This window comes from Lycium barbarum, chromosome 11 (genome assembly GCF_019175385.1).
Source record: "Lycium barbarum isolate Lr01 chromosome 11, ASM1917538v2, whole genome shotgun sequence".
In the NCBI taxonomy this organism is placed as follows: Eukaryota; Viridiplantae; Streptophyta; class Magnoliopsida; order Solanales; family Solanaceae; genus Lycium; species Lycium barbarum.
The window spans coordinates 35908382-35924920 of NC_083347.1; positions in this window are offsets into that span (position 1 = coordinate 35908382).

Here is a 16539-nt window from a genome sequence, read left to right on the forward strand (position 1 = left end):
ATGCAATTGCAAAAATTGAATATCCCACCTTAATATCTGCAGATAGGGACGAGTTATGCAGATCACACACCCAAGTTTTTTTTTTTTTTTTTTTTTTGTTTTGTTTTGCCGTACCTCGACACAAATATGGCTAGTACTGTTTATCGTGCTCCTGATGCTCGTGTCTCCGACCCTTGTACCAGAAAGTTGGAGTATGTTATAACACCCCTGTTGAGCTTAGATTCAACAGTTAAAGAAATTGCCAAAGCAAACCAGAAAGACTCAATTGAAGGAAAGGTTTTAGACGCCTCTTGAGATTAAGCTCTTGTTCTTCCTTTTATATTTATTTCTGTGCTATCAGGTTGATTAAGTATCCTTATAAAAAAAAATTTAGGTTGATTAAGTATCCTTATAAAAAAAAAAATAGGTTGATTAAGTATGTTTTAGTTTCTGCTTTTCCTTTCCAGTATAATGTAGATTTAGTTTAGCATCCTTTCCTTTATTGTTTTTTTATTATCTTTGAAGTCTAGGAAGAATGTTTAATGAATTCCAGGATGGGAAGAACTTGTGATAATTTGGCGTAAAAGTATTGATCCGTTTTTTTTTCTTTCTGATTATGTTAGTTTTGTTTTGAGAAGTAGTAAAACCTAACCTAGTTGGATGTAGTTAGCGTTAGAATTCACTATGTCACGGGCCTATTTGGATTGGCTTATTTTAGATGCTTTTAAGCCAAAATAGCTTATTAGCCCTTTTGTAGTGTTTGGATAAAATAAAGAAGTGAGCACTTGTTTTTAAGACAAAATAACAAAAATAAGTCAAAAACCATTAGGAATCTGAATCCTAATCCTAATGACTCATAAGCCATAAGTTACAAGCCAATCCAAACGGGCTCGTATAAGCATGAACAATCTCTTGTGTTTCTGAAGTTATGTTAAGTTGTTAAGTTTAGTTTAGTTTATCTGGATTTTGAGTCGTAAATCAGTTCCTTCCATAATGCTCTAATCGCCTGCCTGTGTTTCTTTTTTAGATTAGAATAAGTGAAATGAATAGATCACTGTTTATGTGCGCTTGGGTTTTCTAACTATTTAGAAGAGCGAGTGGACACTTTTTCGTGGTCCACCCACCACTTTTTCGTCGTCCGTTTGTGGGCTCAAAAGAAAATAATTGTAGGCCCACATATTTTAAACAACTACTAATATTTTAAAAAAAAATTATGGGCCCACATATTTTAAACAATTACTAATATTAAAATAAAATAAAATTATGGGCCCCATATTAAACACCAACCAATAATAAAAAAAAAAGTGGAACCCACCACATCCAAACTCACGGGAAAAAAAAGTGGATCCCATATTAATAAAATCAAGCAATATTAAAAAAAAAAATGAATCCATATTAAAAAAATAAACAATGTTAAAAAAAAGTGCTTAGAAAATCAGACAATTAAATCAATAATGATGGATTCATTGCCACATGAGTATCAACCCATTAGAGGGAGCAAATGAAATTATTGTACAACAACATACTTAAAATACAAAAATGCTTAGAAAATCAAACAATTAAATCAATAATGATGGATTTATTGCCACATACGTATCAACCTATTAGTGGGAGCAAATGAAATTATTGTATAGTAACATACTTATATATATATATATATATATATATATATATATATATATATATATATATCGTTTTTCAATTTTTGAAAAAAAAATTGTGGGCTCATATAGCCGGATGAATTCATTGCCACATGCGTATCAACCCATTAGAGGGAGCAAATGGAATTATTGTACAGCAACATACTTAAAATACAAAAGTGCTTAGAAAATCAAACAATTAAATCAATAATGATGAATTTATTGCCACATGCATATCAACCCATTAGTGAGAGCAAATGAAATTATTGTACAACAACATACTTAAAATACTTTAAAAAAAAAGTGTGGTCCCCATATTAAACACCAACCAATATTAAAAAAACAAACAATGTCAAAAAAAAGAGTGCAGACTTTGTATTCGTAGCAAACACTAATATAATAAAGTTTTAGATATGAAGCACAAACTACAATGTTATATTAATTGTGTTTTGAACATAGTATCCCATATTGACAAAATCAAGCAATATAAAAAAAAAAGTGAATCCCATATTAAAAAAAACAAACAATGTCAAAAAAAAAATGCAGACTTTATATTCATAGCAAACACTAATATAATAAAGTTTTAGATACGGAGCACGAACCATAATGTTATATTAATCGTGTTTTGAACATAATGTGTGTGTGTATATATATATATATATGCATAAAAATAGTGCAAACTAATAATGTTCAAAAGGGTGGGCCCCATACTAAACAACACCAAGCAATATAAAAAAATAAAAAACTATATAAAACATGGGTTTAGACCTATGCTTCGTCGTCCGTTGTCCCTTAAAAAAAGAAAAAGGGGGGGGGGGGGGGGGGGCTATACTAAATAACACCGAGCAATAAAAAAAAAAGCAAGAAAAAAAATGGAACTCACCATCTCCAAACTCATGGGAAAAAAAAAACGGACCCCATATTATCAAAATCAAGTAATATCAAAAAAAAAAAAAAAAAAAGTGAACCCCATATTAAAAAAAATATAATGTTAAAAAAAAGTGCAGACTTTATATTCGTAGCAAACACTAATATAATAAAGTTTTAGATACGGAGCACAAATTACAATGTTATAGTAATCGTGTTTTAAACATAGTATATGTATATATATTATATGCATAAAAATAGTACAAACTAATAATGTCCAAAAAAAAAAGTGCACCCCATAAAGGGTGGACCCCATACTAAACGACATCAAGCAATATAAAAAAAAATTGGATCCCATCATCTCCAAACTCACGGTAAAAAAAAGTGGACCCCATATTAACAAAATCAAGTAATATCAAAAAATAAAATAAGTGAACCCCTTATTAAAAAAAATAATGTCAAAAAAAAAGTGCAGACTTTGCATTCGTAGTAAACACTAATATAATAAAGTTTTAGATACGGAGTACAAACTATAATGTTATATTAATCGTGTTTTGAACATAGTATATATATATATATATATATATATATATATATATATATATATATATATATATATATATATATATATATGCATAAAAATAGTGCAAATTAATAATGTCAACAAAAAAGTGCACCCCCTATTAAAAAATCAAACAATATTCATGTAATTTCCAATGTATCTCATTAAGTCAATAATGATGAATTCATTACCACGTGCGTGTCAATCCATGAAATTGCTTTTCTTCAAAAGGTTAAGTAGTCAAACCATACAATTTTTTTTTTATATTAGCCTGAGATCTAATCTAGATATTAAACTGTTGTATTTGCTATTCCGCCATGTCATTTATTTGTTATGTTTACTAAAATAAATATACTTAAAATATTTATATTTTAAAATAAGATAGAATTTAATTACTTTTTTATTTTTATTCTTACTCTAATAAATGTGAAAAGAAATTAATGTCGTAAAAAAAAATATATCAAACGCAGATCAAATAATGAAAAAGGTAAATTAGTCAATTATAATTCTAATCGACATTTTCTTAAAAAACCATGCAAAAGATAACATGACAAGTAAAATGAGCTAAACCGAGAATATTTACTAAAAATTAAAAAATAGTATTTCTTCGTTTAAATAAAAAATCAATTTCTACTTTGTTTTGTTTTAAACATGTAAAATTAATTTAATAATTTGAATTAGAATTGTCCAAATCAAAATTTGATAAAAATAATAAGTATTTTACACCTTTAAATTAATCGAATTAAAATTAAAAGTATCAACTGATGCTTAAATATTGCTATTGTTTTATCTCAAAGAGAAGAAAATAGTTTCCTTTTAAACAAGTCTTCTCTTTTAAACATTTTTAATAAATTTGCCGATTTTGTGATCATAGCAAACATTAATATAATAAAATTTTAGATACGGAGCACAAACTACAATGTTATATTAATCGTATTTTGAACATAATATATACTTTATATATCTATCTATCTATCTATCTATCTATATATATATGTATTATCACTATTCAAAAACAACTACATACACATAAATACACTATAATCTAAAGTGTTGGGCCCGTGCGCAGCACGGGCATAGGCCGTCTAGTATTATTAGAACTACAATTGATGTACTTTCCTAATCATTTGATAGTTCCAGAGCCAGAGCTTCATTAAGTTGGGTTTATTCCACTAAAGCAGCCTTATTTGTAGTACTGAATCCATGTTTCTCTTGAAATCTTTAAACTAATATGGTTGAATCCATTCCATGCCAGTTTTAATTTTCTATTGGTAAGCATCAGTTTTAAGGTTCAGTATACCTTTTTCTAAAGGCAATCTGTATTTATGTTTGAAGACCTCTTTTTTTCCAAGTGTTTAGATGACTAAATGCCAACCTTCTAAACTTTTTTATTTAATTCATGTTGACGGCGTAGATATTGAAACAGTAGCTGATTTTGATTCTGTCCATGTTAAGGTTTCTACCTAAGTAGTTTAGTTGTTTTCTTGAAAGTCTCATATCTCTTTTCAGAAACAAGTTGTGTTTAGATACAACTTGAATGAGAATCAGATCTTTTTTACCTTTAGGTTTCTCTCTTTTTTTTTTTTTTTTAAGTATGGATCAGTTTCTGTTAAGCTGAAGTCAGTAACGGATTTGGTTAAAGTTTCTCTTAAGTTCATGGTAAGCTTCTGTTGAGTCTGGATTCAAATGGGATTAGCCACAACTGGCCTCGTGTTCGTTTCTCTTTAATTATAACTGTGTACCAGTTTAAGTCAGTTCGTGTATTCTTGTAACTTTGCACAAGTAAGCATTGGTCATAATGTTTCCAAATGAAATTGGATTAAAGGGACTACTTTACTTAAAGTTGAGCAGCTCTCATCGAGTTCTGTTTTCTTCTCGTCATCTTTTAAAGTATGCTAGGGAGTTACTTTTGCCCAGATTCTCGAGTAAGGTGTTCGAACACGTCTCAATTAAATCACATGTTTGGAGTTGCATAGTGTGTGTTAGTGGATCATTTCATCTATTTCTGGGACTGTTGAAACATTATGGATCTCCAATCTTTTTATTTTTATTTTGCATGGAACATCTGATCGGGTCCATTGGACTCTCTTCTCTCCGCGTATTCTATGTGTTAAGTTAATGTTTTAATTAATTTTGAAACATTTCATCTGATAAAAGTTTTTCAAACTAAATGAATGTGAATTTGAAGATACATTCTTCATTTAGTATTTTACGTTTTAGGTTCTTGAAAGTTACATGAAAGTTGCATGTGTTTTAAGAAAAATTCATGAACCTATTTTAAATCTTATTTAATGAAAACTTTTATGTTATGTAATTTTTATCCTATAAATAGTGTTTCATTCTTTTGGAAAAGGCAAGCACTTGAAGAAAACAATTTCCCCTTAAAACTTTAGAGAGACATTGATCATAAGGTGAAATCACCAATTCAAGAATAGAAGAGCAACTTTCTTGAATGCTACTTGTTGTGGCTTAGTTGAATCCCGAAGATAGAGTTGTTATTTATTCTTCCGTTTGCTCGTGGGAGAGACTCCAACTATCTTCAAGAAACGTCTTAATGTGCCTCTAAGCCAAGCAAGTTTATTTTGGATTTCTTTTATTATTATCATCCTTGTTCTAACAATTTGAAGATAGTTGTCTCTATGGTTACTACATCAACATTGAATGGTGTTCCATCTCTGCCTAATCCTAATTTTGAAATATTCGATGGCAAAGACTTTCCTAGATGGCGTGGAAAGATGGAATTCTTTTTAAGACGATTGAAGTTGGCATATGTTCTTGAACAACCTTGTCCTAATGCTCCTAGTTCTAAGGTAGCAACTGACGAGACTACTTTGATTAAAGAACAAATTGCCAAGTGGAAAGATGATGATTATTTATGTAAGAATTATATTCTTGGAGGAATGTCCAACAAATTTTATGATCAATATTATACCAAGTGCAAATTTGCTAAGGATATTTGGGACACTCTCCAAAATATCTATTTGGCGGAAGAGGCGAGTTCAAAGAAATTTCTTGTTTCAAACTATATGGAGTTCAAAATGGTTGATGATAAGTCAATCACTGAACAAGTGCAAGAATTCCAACTTATAGCTAATAAAATTGCTATCTCTGGAATTGCTCTTGATGAAAACTTTCATGTTGGTGCTATTGTCTCGAAACTTCCTTCCGCTTGGAAAGAATACAGAAGCAAACTCTTACACAAAAAAGAAAATTTGACTCTTGAGCAATTGTTGCATCATTTGCAAATTGAACAAGAGACTCGATATCGTGACAATAATATTTTGAAGGAACCCGTCATGAAAGCTCATGTGGTTGAAGAAAAATCAACCAAGAAGGAATCTGTTAATAAGAAAATTCCGAAGGCAAAGAGAAGTACGAATTTTAAGCGTACTAGTACCAATTCTAAGTCGGTTGAATGTTACCACTGTCACAAATTTGATCACTATATGCGTGATTGTAAAATTCTTAAAGCTGAAAAGAAGAAAGAAAAGGCAAATAATCATGGAAAAGATGAATTTGTAGCAATGGTTACCGAAGCATTTGTAGCAGGAAATCAAGTGGAATGGTGGATAGACACTGGCGCAACTCGTCATATATCAGGTGATCAAAATGCTTTCAAGACCTATGAATTAGTGGGGGACGACAAAGTTTTGTATATGGGAAACTCGTCCTCTGCTAAGGTTGTGGGAAAAGGAACTGTTGAATTGAAGTTTACTTCCGGAAAGATAGTCACGCTGATGGACGTGTTGCATGTTCCTGAAATTCGGAAGAACTTGGTGTCAGGTACGCTTCTTTCGAAGCATGGGTTTAGAATGATTTTTGAGGCAGATAAATTTATACTGTCTAAAAATGGCATATTTGTTGGAAAAGGCTATGCTACAAATGGAATGTTCAAACTCAATATTGATAATGAAAATATTTCTGCTTATATTGTGGAGTCTCTAGATTTATGGCATGAACGTCTTGGTCATGTGAATTTTAGATCCATACAACTTATGGTGAAAAATGGATTAATTAAGGACTGTGGAAAATATCATACTACTAAGTGTCTTACTTGTAGTAAATGCAAGATAACAAAGAAACCTTTTAAGACGGTTGAAAGGACATCACACTTTTGGAATTAATTCACACTGATATCTGTGAGATGGATTGTTTGTCACGTCATGGTAAGAGATATTTTATCACTGTCATTGACGATTACTCAAGATATACATATATTTTTCCACTAAGAATAAAAGATGAGGCATTTGAGTCTTTCAAAACATATAAAGCAGAAGTTGAAAATAAATTGAGTTTGAAGATTAAATCAATTAGATCTGATAGAGGTGGAGAATATTTAAAATCAGATTTTATTGATTTTTGTGAAAAAGAAGGCATTGAAAAACAATTAACTACATCTTATACACCACAACAAAATGGTGTAGCGGAAAGGAAAAATAGGACTTTCATAGAAATGGTTAATTCTATGCTTTATGGATCTGGTATGCCTGGAAATTTGTGGACTGAAGCCTTATTTTTAGCCTGTCATATTTTGAATCGAATACCTTCCAAGAAACTTGAGGGATCCCCTTATGAACTTTGGAAGAACCGAAAGCCAAATATAAATTATTTTAAAGTATGGGGTTGTTTGGCTCATGTTAGATTACCAGATCAACATTTGGCTAAGGTTGACTATAGAGGAGTAGATTGTGTGTTTATTGATTATTCTCAGACCAGTAAGGCTTATAGATTCTTAAATCTTGAGACTCCAAGTCCTCACACAATTATTGAATCTTTACATGCTAACTTTTTTGAGCATATATTTCCTAAGAAAAAAGAATCTTTAGAACAAGATGCAAGTTCTTTTACATCTCCTCTTAAAAGGAAAACAGTTGAGTCCGTGGAAGAAAGCCATCTGAGGCGCAGTATAAGATCAGCCCAACCAAAGAACTTTGGACCTGATTTTCAAGTTTATTTGGTTGAAAAATATCCTGTAAGTTTCGCTGAAGCAGTATCTTCCCATAATGCTCCTTTTTGGCGTGAAGCTATTGATGATGAAATGCATTCTATCATGTCAAATAATACATGGATTTTATCAAATCTTCCTCCTGGGTGTAAACCTATTGGTTGTAGATGGATTTTTAGGAAGAAATTAAAATCTGATGGTACTATAGATAAGTACAAAGCTCGCTTGGTAGCAAAAGGTTTTACTCAAATGAAAGATATTGATTATTTTGATACCTTTGCACCTGTAACTCGGATGACATCTATTCGGCTCTTAATTGCTTTAGCAGCAATTCATAATATGATAATTCATCAAATGGATGTTAAGACCGCGTTTTTGAATGGAGATCTAGATGAAGAAGTTTACATGAAACAACCAGAGGGGTTTATCATTCCTGGTCAGGAACATAAAGTTTGTAAGCTTCGTAAATCTCTTTATGGATTAAAACAAGCTCCAAAGCAATGGCATGATAAATTTAGAAAGGCCATGATTTCTAATAGCTACTCAATCAATGGTGGCGATATATGCATATTCAGTAAATTTCAAGAAAATTCTGGAGTTATAATTTGTCTCTATGTGGATGACATGTTGATCTTTGGAACTGATATTGAAAGAGTTAAAGAAACAAAATCATTTTTTGCTTCTCAATTTGAAATGAAGGATCTTGGAGAAGCTGATGTAATTTTGGGCATTAAAATTGTGAGATCAGCTAATGGTTTGACTCTTACTCAAGCAAGTTATATTGAGAAAGTTCTGAAGAGGTTTGGTCCTTTTGATGACAAGCCTGCTCCTACACCATTTGATCCTAGCATCAAACTAGTGCGAAACTCTAGTGACATTCTTGATCAATTGACGTATTCTCAGATTGTTGGGAGTCTTATGTACGCCATGCATTGTACCAGGCCAGATATTGGTTATGCAGTAGAAACTTTGAGCAAGTTTACCAGTAACCTCGGAGTTGAACATTGGAATGCCTTAATTCGTGTTTTAAGGTATCTAAAGGGCACGATTAATAATGGCCTACATTATTCTACCTTTCCAGCAGTTATTGAAGGCTATAGTGAAGCTACTTGGAATTCTGATCCAAATGACTCTAAATCTATTACTGCTTGGATTTTCACTTTGGCCGGAGCGGCAATCTCTTGGAAATCAAAGAAGCAGACATGTATTACTCACTCAACCATGGAGTCAGAATTTATAGCTATGTCTTCTTCTGGAGAAGAAGCTGACTGGCTTCGAAGTATGCTGATAGATATTCCTATGTGGAGTAAGCCAATGCCACCTTTGACTATCTATTGTGATAATAAAGCTGCTATTTTTCGGGCTTCAAGTGATTGTTACAATGGAAAATCGAGGCAAGTTCGTCTCAAACACAATCATGTGAGAAGACTATTGGAGGATGGCATAATATCACTTCAATATGTGAAGTCCAGATTTAATCTAGCAGATCCTTTGTCTAAAGGGTTAGGCAAAGAGTTAGTAATGGAAACTCGTAAAGGGATGGGAATAAAGCCTGTTGTAAATTAATTGTACTTTACGGTAACCCTACCAATGATGTAATCTTAGGTTCAAAGGGAAAAACAAGTAAAGTTACAATTGTGTAGCACATCAATAAAATTTCCATTTCTTCAAAGAGTGAGTAAATGTGCATAGGTTGAGATTCTATTCTCTTAATAAATCTATAAGACCGATCTCGGTTGGAGTTAGTATGACGACTCTTGATAGATTTACCAATATTCCTACTGTAGAGGAGGATGAGATTATATTCTCTTAATAAGTCTATAAACCGGTATCGGTTGGAGTGTGTAGGAACCCTCTTTATAGATTTACCGACACTTTGCTGTAAAGGAGGATGAGATTAAATTCTCTTCATGAATTCATAGACTATTTGGTCGGAGTATGCAAAGTTACTCTTGATGAATTCACCGCGCTAAGTGCGAAGTGGAGGCCGCTTCAATAAGATTTTTAACAGGGAAATCTTAAAGCACTTAGTTTAAAGGATTCAGGACATATGGCCGTAAGGTGTCAAAGGATTACGATTTTCACCGGAACATAGTAATGTGCGTGAAAAATTTTCTACGTCATTTAATGATCTACTCAGTTCAAGATTAGTTCACTAAGTAGTCAATGATTTAGAATGTATTCACTAGCTAATGGTTTAAGTCCAAAAGACACCATTATTGATGCATATTACTAGATTAATGTCTCAAAAATATTTTCAAAATTTCTTGAAACAAGTGGGGGATTATTAAGTTAATGTTTTAATTAATTTCGAAACATTTCATCTGATAAAAGTTTTTCAAACTAAATGAATATGAATTTGAAGATACATTCTTCATTTAGTATTTTACGTTTTAGGTTCTTGAAAGTTACATGAAAGTTGCATGTGTTTTAAGAAAAATTCATGAACCTATTTTAAATCCTATTTAATGAAAACTTTTATGTTATGTAATTTTTATCCTATAAATAGTGTTTCATTCTTTTGGAAAAGGCAAGCACTTGAAGAAAACAATTTCTCCTTAAAACTTTAGAGAGGCATTGATCATAAGGTGAAATCACCAATTCAAGAATAGAAGAGCAACTTTCTTGAATGCTACTTGTTGTGGCTTAGTTGAATCCCGAAGATAGAGTTGTTATTTATTCTTCCGTTTGCTCGTGGGAGAGACTCCAACTATCTTCAAGAAACGTCTTAACGTGCCTCTAAGCCAAACAAGTTTATTTTGGATTTCTTTTATTATTATCATCCTTGTTCTAACACTATGTTGGGCTGAAAGCCCAACCAACCATTCTTTTGAGTCAGCCCCATAGCATAAGCAGAAGCAGACTATAGAGTATGATATTAGTGTTAAAAATCATGAAATATAAATTTTCTGCATGCTTCAATTTGATCGTCGTTGTTCATGTTTATTGCTTGTGTATTTGAACCATGCCTTTAGGAACTTGCTAGTCTTGCTCATTTACCTATTACTAGACTCAGAATATTTGAAATAAATTAGCAAGAGTAGAGGAGGCTTAATGGGTGCTTTTCGGATTAGATAACATGCTGTTTAAGATTCAAGAAGGTTTAGCCTTTTAACTCATATCTTTAGCTCAATATGTGACCATTATAGGTTTTTAAAACCTAGATCTGAACTTAAGCTTTCATAAATCAACTATAAGCCATTATGGATTGAATAAGAAATCTATTTATGTTCAAGGAGCTCTCGTTGTGAAAATGATTCGAAGATAATCAGAAGCTATAACATGAAGAAGCATGAAGCATTTTTTGTTGTTATAGCCATTTTCTGTTAAGTCATAGAAGGCATTTCAAATGTTTAAAATTTAAAACTAGAATTACTTGTAACTTAGAGTTGTTGTACTCTATTTTGACCCGGTTAAAATAGGGTATAACACGAGTTACAATAGCTGGTTACCTTTGACTCGAAAAAAAAAAGGGCCAAAGTCATAGATGGATCCCTGAACTTGTCCTGATTTTTCATTTAGACCCCCCAATTGAAACGTTGACCATTTGAACCCTCAAACATAAGATAAACTGTGCCATTTGAACACCTCGTGCCAGCTTGGTACATACGTGCAGTACACTTGCTGTGACATGGAAAAATAGACCAATAAAAATAAGCCATGTCAACAAAAAAAATTAATTTTAAGAAAAATTAATTTTAAAATCTATTTAAATAATTTAAAAAAAATCTGAAAAACCCAACCCATCCTCTCCAATATCCCACTTCACCATCGCCACTGCCGCTGCTGCCTCCGCCACCCCCACTGCCGCAGCCGCTTCAAGATCTATTTAAATAATTAAAAAAATGGTGCTGTCTTTCGTCGGAGATTTGTTTAAATAGATTTTGAAGTGAAGCAGCGACGGCGGCGGAGGCAGTGGCGGCGGCGAAATGGGCTATCGGAGAGGATGGGTTGGGTTTTTCAAATTTTTTAAATTATTTAATAGATTTTAAAATAGAGTTTTTGTTAAAATTAATTTTTAATTATTAAAAATTTTAAAAAAGGAAAAATTTGGTCTCTCACGCTCTGTTTAAAGCAGTGTATTGCACGCGTGTGCCCAGTTGTCACGAGTTGTTCAAATGACACAGTTTATCTTATATTCGAGGGTCCAGATGGTCAACGTTTCAGTTAAGGAGTCTAAATGGAAAATTAAGACAAGCTCAGGTCCATGACTTTGGCCAAAAAAAAAAAAAAAAAAACAGAGTTACAATAGCTTTCATACTAAGGCTTTTGTTACTTCCCAACTAATTTACTTATTATTCCAATTTCATACTCAGGTGCAGACATCTTCAGAGGAAGAAATGACATCTTCAGAAGAAGAGATAGAAGAAACATTATAATACCAATAATAGAGACGTAGACTACATGCGAAATTTTCTGAAGTGGAGGCCTCAACTAGCGATACTCCAAGAGTGTCGTCCTACCTTGATACAAAATGGGGATAATTACATTCAAGACAAAAATATGATATTACTTGGGACGAGAATCACTTGAAGTGTGAGTCTTTTTATCACTTCAGTTTCACATCAAGACTTATATATATGCGCAACATTATCTCTAGTGAAAAATGACCGCATCACTTTCCAATTTTATGGCGTTCATGGAGACCCAGCTCGTGGCCTAGATATGGAAAAGTAGTTGAAACCTACTGATCCATGGATTATGATGGGTGATGATAATCTATCCCTTCCTGAAGAATTTACCTACCCCTCTCCAGATCGCAAAAAAATCTTTATCAGTTGGAGGCGCTTATTCAGGAAGCTACAGATGAAATACTGTAATATGAACTTTACCCATAAGGGGGACGATAACGCAACTCCACCAAGGTTATCCAAGCCGGATAGGGTTGTTTATACTACAAAATAGTATAAGTTTGAATATTGAGAAGTGAAGTATTATCTAAATTGGAACAGAGGGAGTATTTTTTTTTTTCCAATTTTGCGCTTAGCATTAGTTATTCTAGAATTAAGAGGCACATAAATAGACGAAGATTAAAGAATTAATAAGGGATATATTAGTCAAATTATACTCCTAAGCAATTTCTTTTGTGCAAAACCTTGTCCTGACGACTAAATGGGAACGGAGGGAGAAAGTTCTTAATGTTATTCGCCAAAAGAGCAATAAACTCATTGCCTCTTTTCCATTAGCTCCCAATTTTTATGATTTTGGATTCATAAACATTTCATTTTTAATTAGCATATTATATAGTCATAAGGATAATGAGATTATAGGTGCCTGACTATCTTTTCTCCCTTCTTAATTTGAGAGATTTTAAATGTAAGCATCCAATGAGGTTAATTGGTTGTAAAGCGGTATCTTTGAGAACTATCTATAGAGGATTTCTTTAGCTAAATATATATTTCTCTCTAAAGTTAGTAAATATTCAGGAGTAAGTTATTGATTCTTTTCTTTTTAATCAAAGATCACCATTGTGGTTTATTCTCGTTCAGGCTTTGTACAGACCATAGTTTTAATTTTTCCTCTCTTTTCAAGAAAAGGGGAGACATTTATCTAGTTGTTACATATTTGTTCTCTATGTTTGTCACTTTGTTAGAGTTATTGATTTTGTTCTTATTTCCATCCTTGAGATTTTTCTGAAAGTCGTAATACGTAACATTAATTATATCACTTCTAAAGCAAAGAACTCTAGTGACAGCGAATCAGAAGTAGCTTCTGGTTTGATAGTGAAGACTGATTTAGAAGGCAATAGTCACAATCCGGGGTACAGGGAAACTTCACGGTCATCAAAAACAAGACAAAGCCGAATAGAGTTTCAGGATGAGTCAATGTTAAATGATGATGACACTGTTTGTGAGAAGGAAGCTGGTGGCTGGCGTTTCAAAATTGTATATTGAAAGATAATGAAGAAGAAAGTCATGCTGACAAAGATGGCATGGAGAAAGATGCAAGGAAGAGGTGAAAAAATACCACGGGCAATGATCCTTTGGTACAAGATGGCATTGAAATGAATGATAGCTTGAGTCTCGCGGGATCTAATGGTGAACTTCTACTTTCTAACACAGGATATATATGACAGTGCTCAAGGACTTGGTGACCGAATGGACATGCAGGTCACTGAATATTAGTCATGCCTAGAACTTCAAATGATGATTTTATGTTAAATAGTCGAGACAATCAATGTAAATGCATTTGAGCATGCTAATAAGCTAGACAGAGCATCCTCGCATGATATGGCTGATGATATCTTTTATTTTGTACCTTTTAGGATAGGGAAGAACTTCCATTAACATGGATGCTGCGCTTCCGCATCAAGCAACTCTGCTGGAATTATGAGCTATGATTTGAGCTTGATACCTGAGCATGGAACAGAAAAGAGATCAGGTCTCTGGACTATGAAATGCAGTTTTGCATTCCAGGCTCTGCAAGAAAGTATGGAGTCTAGAATGATGGTTCTAAAAAATCAGAGAAAGACCGCAGGTCAAAAGGAGTGGAGGACCAATAAGAAAAGGAAAAATGACGATGCACGAGCACGTGGTGAGAGGATAAGATCCTGTTATCCAGAAGATGAAAAAAGAATAGGTGCACTCACCTAACTTTTTCTCACTTTTTTTGGTACAAAGTGTTAGTGAATCACATAGCATTTCTGGAATATCTAACCAGTTTAAGTTGGTTATTTCATGATATATTTCCCATAGGTGGAATTGCAAAATTTACAGGAAGAGGCAGACCAAAAGTGCATTGAAGCATTAACTGGAAAGGCAAAAGAGAATTGCATCCAGAGGTGGCCCCAGCGCCAACAGCCCAAACAAGAAAACTCTCTCCTTGCACCATCAGGTGATCTCAGAGCATGGATACTCGTCGCCATTGTAAAGAACCAAAATAAAAACTTCACTGATCTGCAAAAGGGCTGCAAATCAACTGATGGCAGCAAATTGGCTGTTAATAAATTGAGGGCTGAACCAAACAATAGTGCTACGCCTGATTCCATGGCACGAATAAGAAGATTATCAGAGCCCAAAGCAATCAGCAGCAGGCCTGATACTTTCAAGGTGCTTAATTTGTATCAAAGCCCAAGGCTCCCAGTGACGAAGCGCTCTGGTGTGCCAGAGAGCAACAAAATATCTGCTATCATAGACCCTGACAAAAAGAATGCTGCTACTCTTCCTGTGCTGAATACATGAGCAAGCTACCCTTTCAATTTTCTTACAAGCCAGTTCGAGCTAATTTTTACCCGCTTTAAGCTTATTTATTGGAAAATTGTATTTTCACCTAAACAGCCCTTGTCAGGAAAACTTATAATGTATACACCTAAACAAGATTTATTAATGAAAAAAAAATCGCCTGCTTAAAGTCTCATGTCTAAATATGCTTATATGGATATTTGTGATTATTTATCTGCCAATGGATTCCTTTTATGCTGTTTAAGTTTGGAACTATCGGTAGTACTGTTTATCGTGCTCTCTATGCTCGTGTCTCCGACCCTTGTACCATAAACTTGGAGTATGTTAAAGCACCCCCGTTGAGCCCTGATATAGCATCGACAGTCAAAGAAATTGCCAAAGCTCATGCAACTGCTAATCACACCTATAGAGTAGATAACCAGAAGCCAAGTGAAGGAATCACCAAAAGGTTTTATAACGCCTCTTGAGGTTTGGAAAGAAGAACCACTCCTCTGCAGCCTCTGGAGGAGCAGAATCAGATGGTGCAAGCATGAATTGAGGATTACAGTGCCGCAAATGCTTCCTTGCCTAGTGAAGGTAACGAGCTTTCAGATCTCTTAACTTGATAGCCGTAGTTGAAAACAAGTTTCCTTTTGAATTTATGGGAACAATGTCTGTCCCACCTTTCCATACTTTGAAATAATTTAACTTTTAAATTTTCATTTTATCCTTAATGAGATGATTTAGAGCCACATAATGTCTACGTCCTTTTTTGTTCATGAATTTCAGAAGTTTTCTTTCATTCTTAGACTTAGTGCCCAGTCAAATGTCACAGAAAATGGGACGGGAGGAGCAATCATTTTCTTATAAATCCAACATGAAGTTTAGGACCAGCTACCATTTGAATCCTTAAAATTTAAGGTTACTTCAGCTTCCCAAACCAAATAGGGGGCAAAACAAGAGGACAAGTGAAATTACTACTATATATAGGGGAGAATTCCATTTTTTGTAGTCCTCACATGATGTTTTTTATCCCTTTTTACCCTTTCTTGAAATTTTTATGACTTCATAAATTATCACATATTTTAGTAAATTTTAAGGCTTTTTTTATGCCACTAAAAAAGATGATGTCATGGAAAATGTTATAGTGGCCCCACAAAGCATACTCATACATATTTGAGTTTTTTATGTGAAAATATTATTAAACTTTTTTCAATGTATCATTGTTAAATACTTTTAAAGTTTGTCAAAAATGTAACTAATAGCCCTTCCCTTTCAATCGAAAAATGAAATCTGAAGTATGGTAGTTAATTAATCAAATTTTACGTCTGAGCACTTTTAACATAAAAATATCTAATAAATTACTATATTGAAAGAGGAACTATA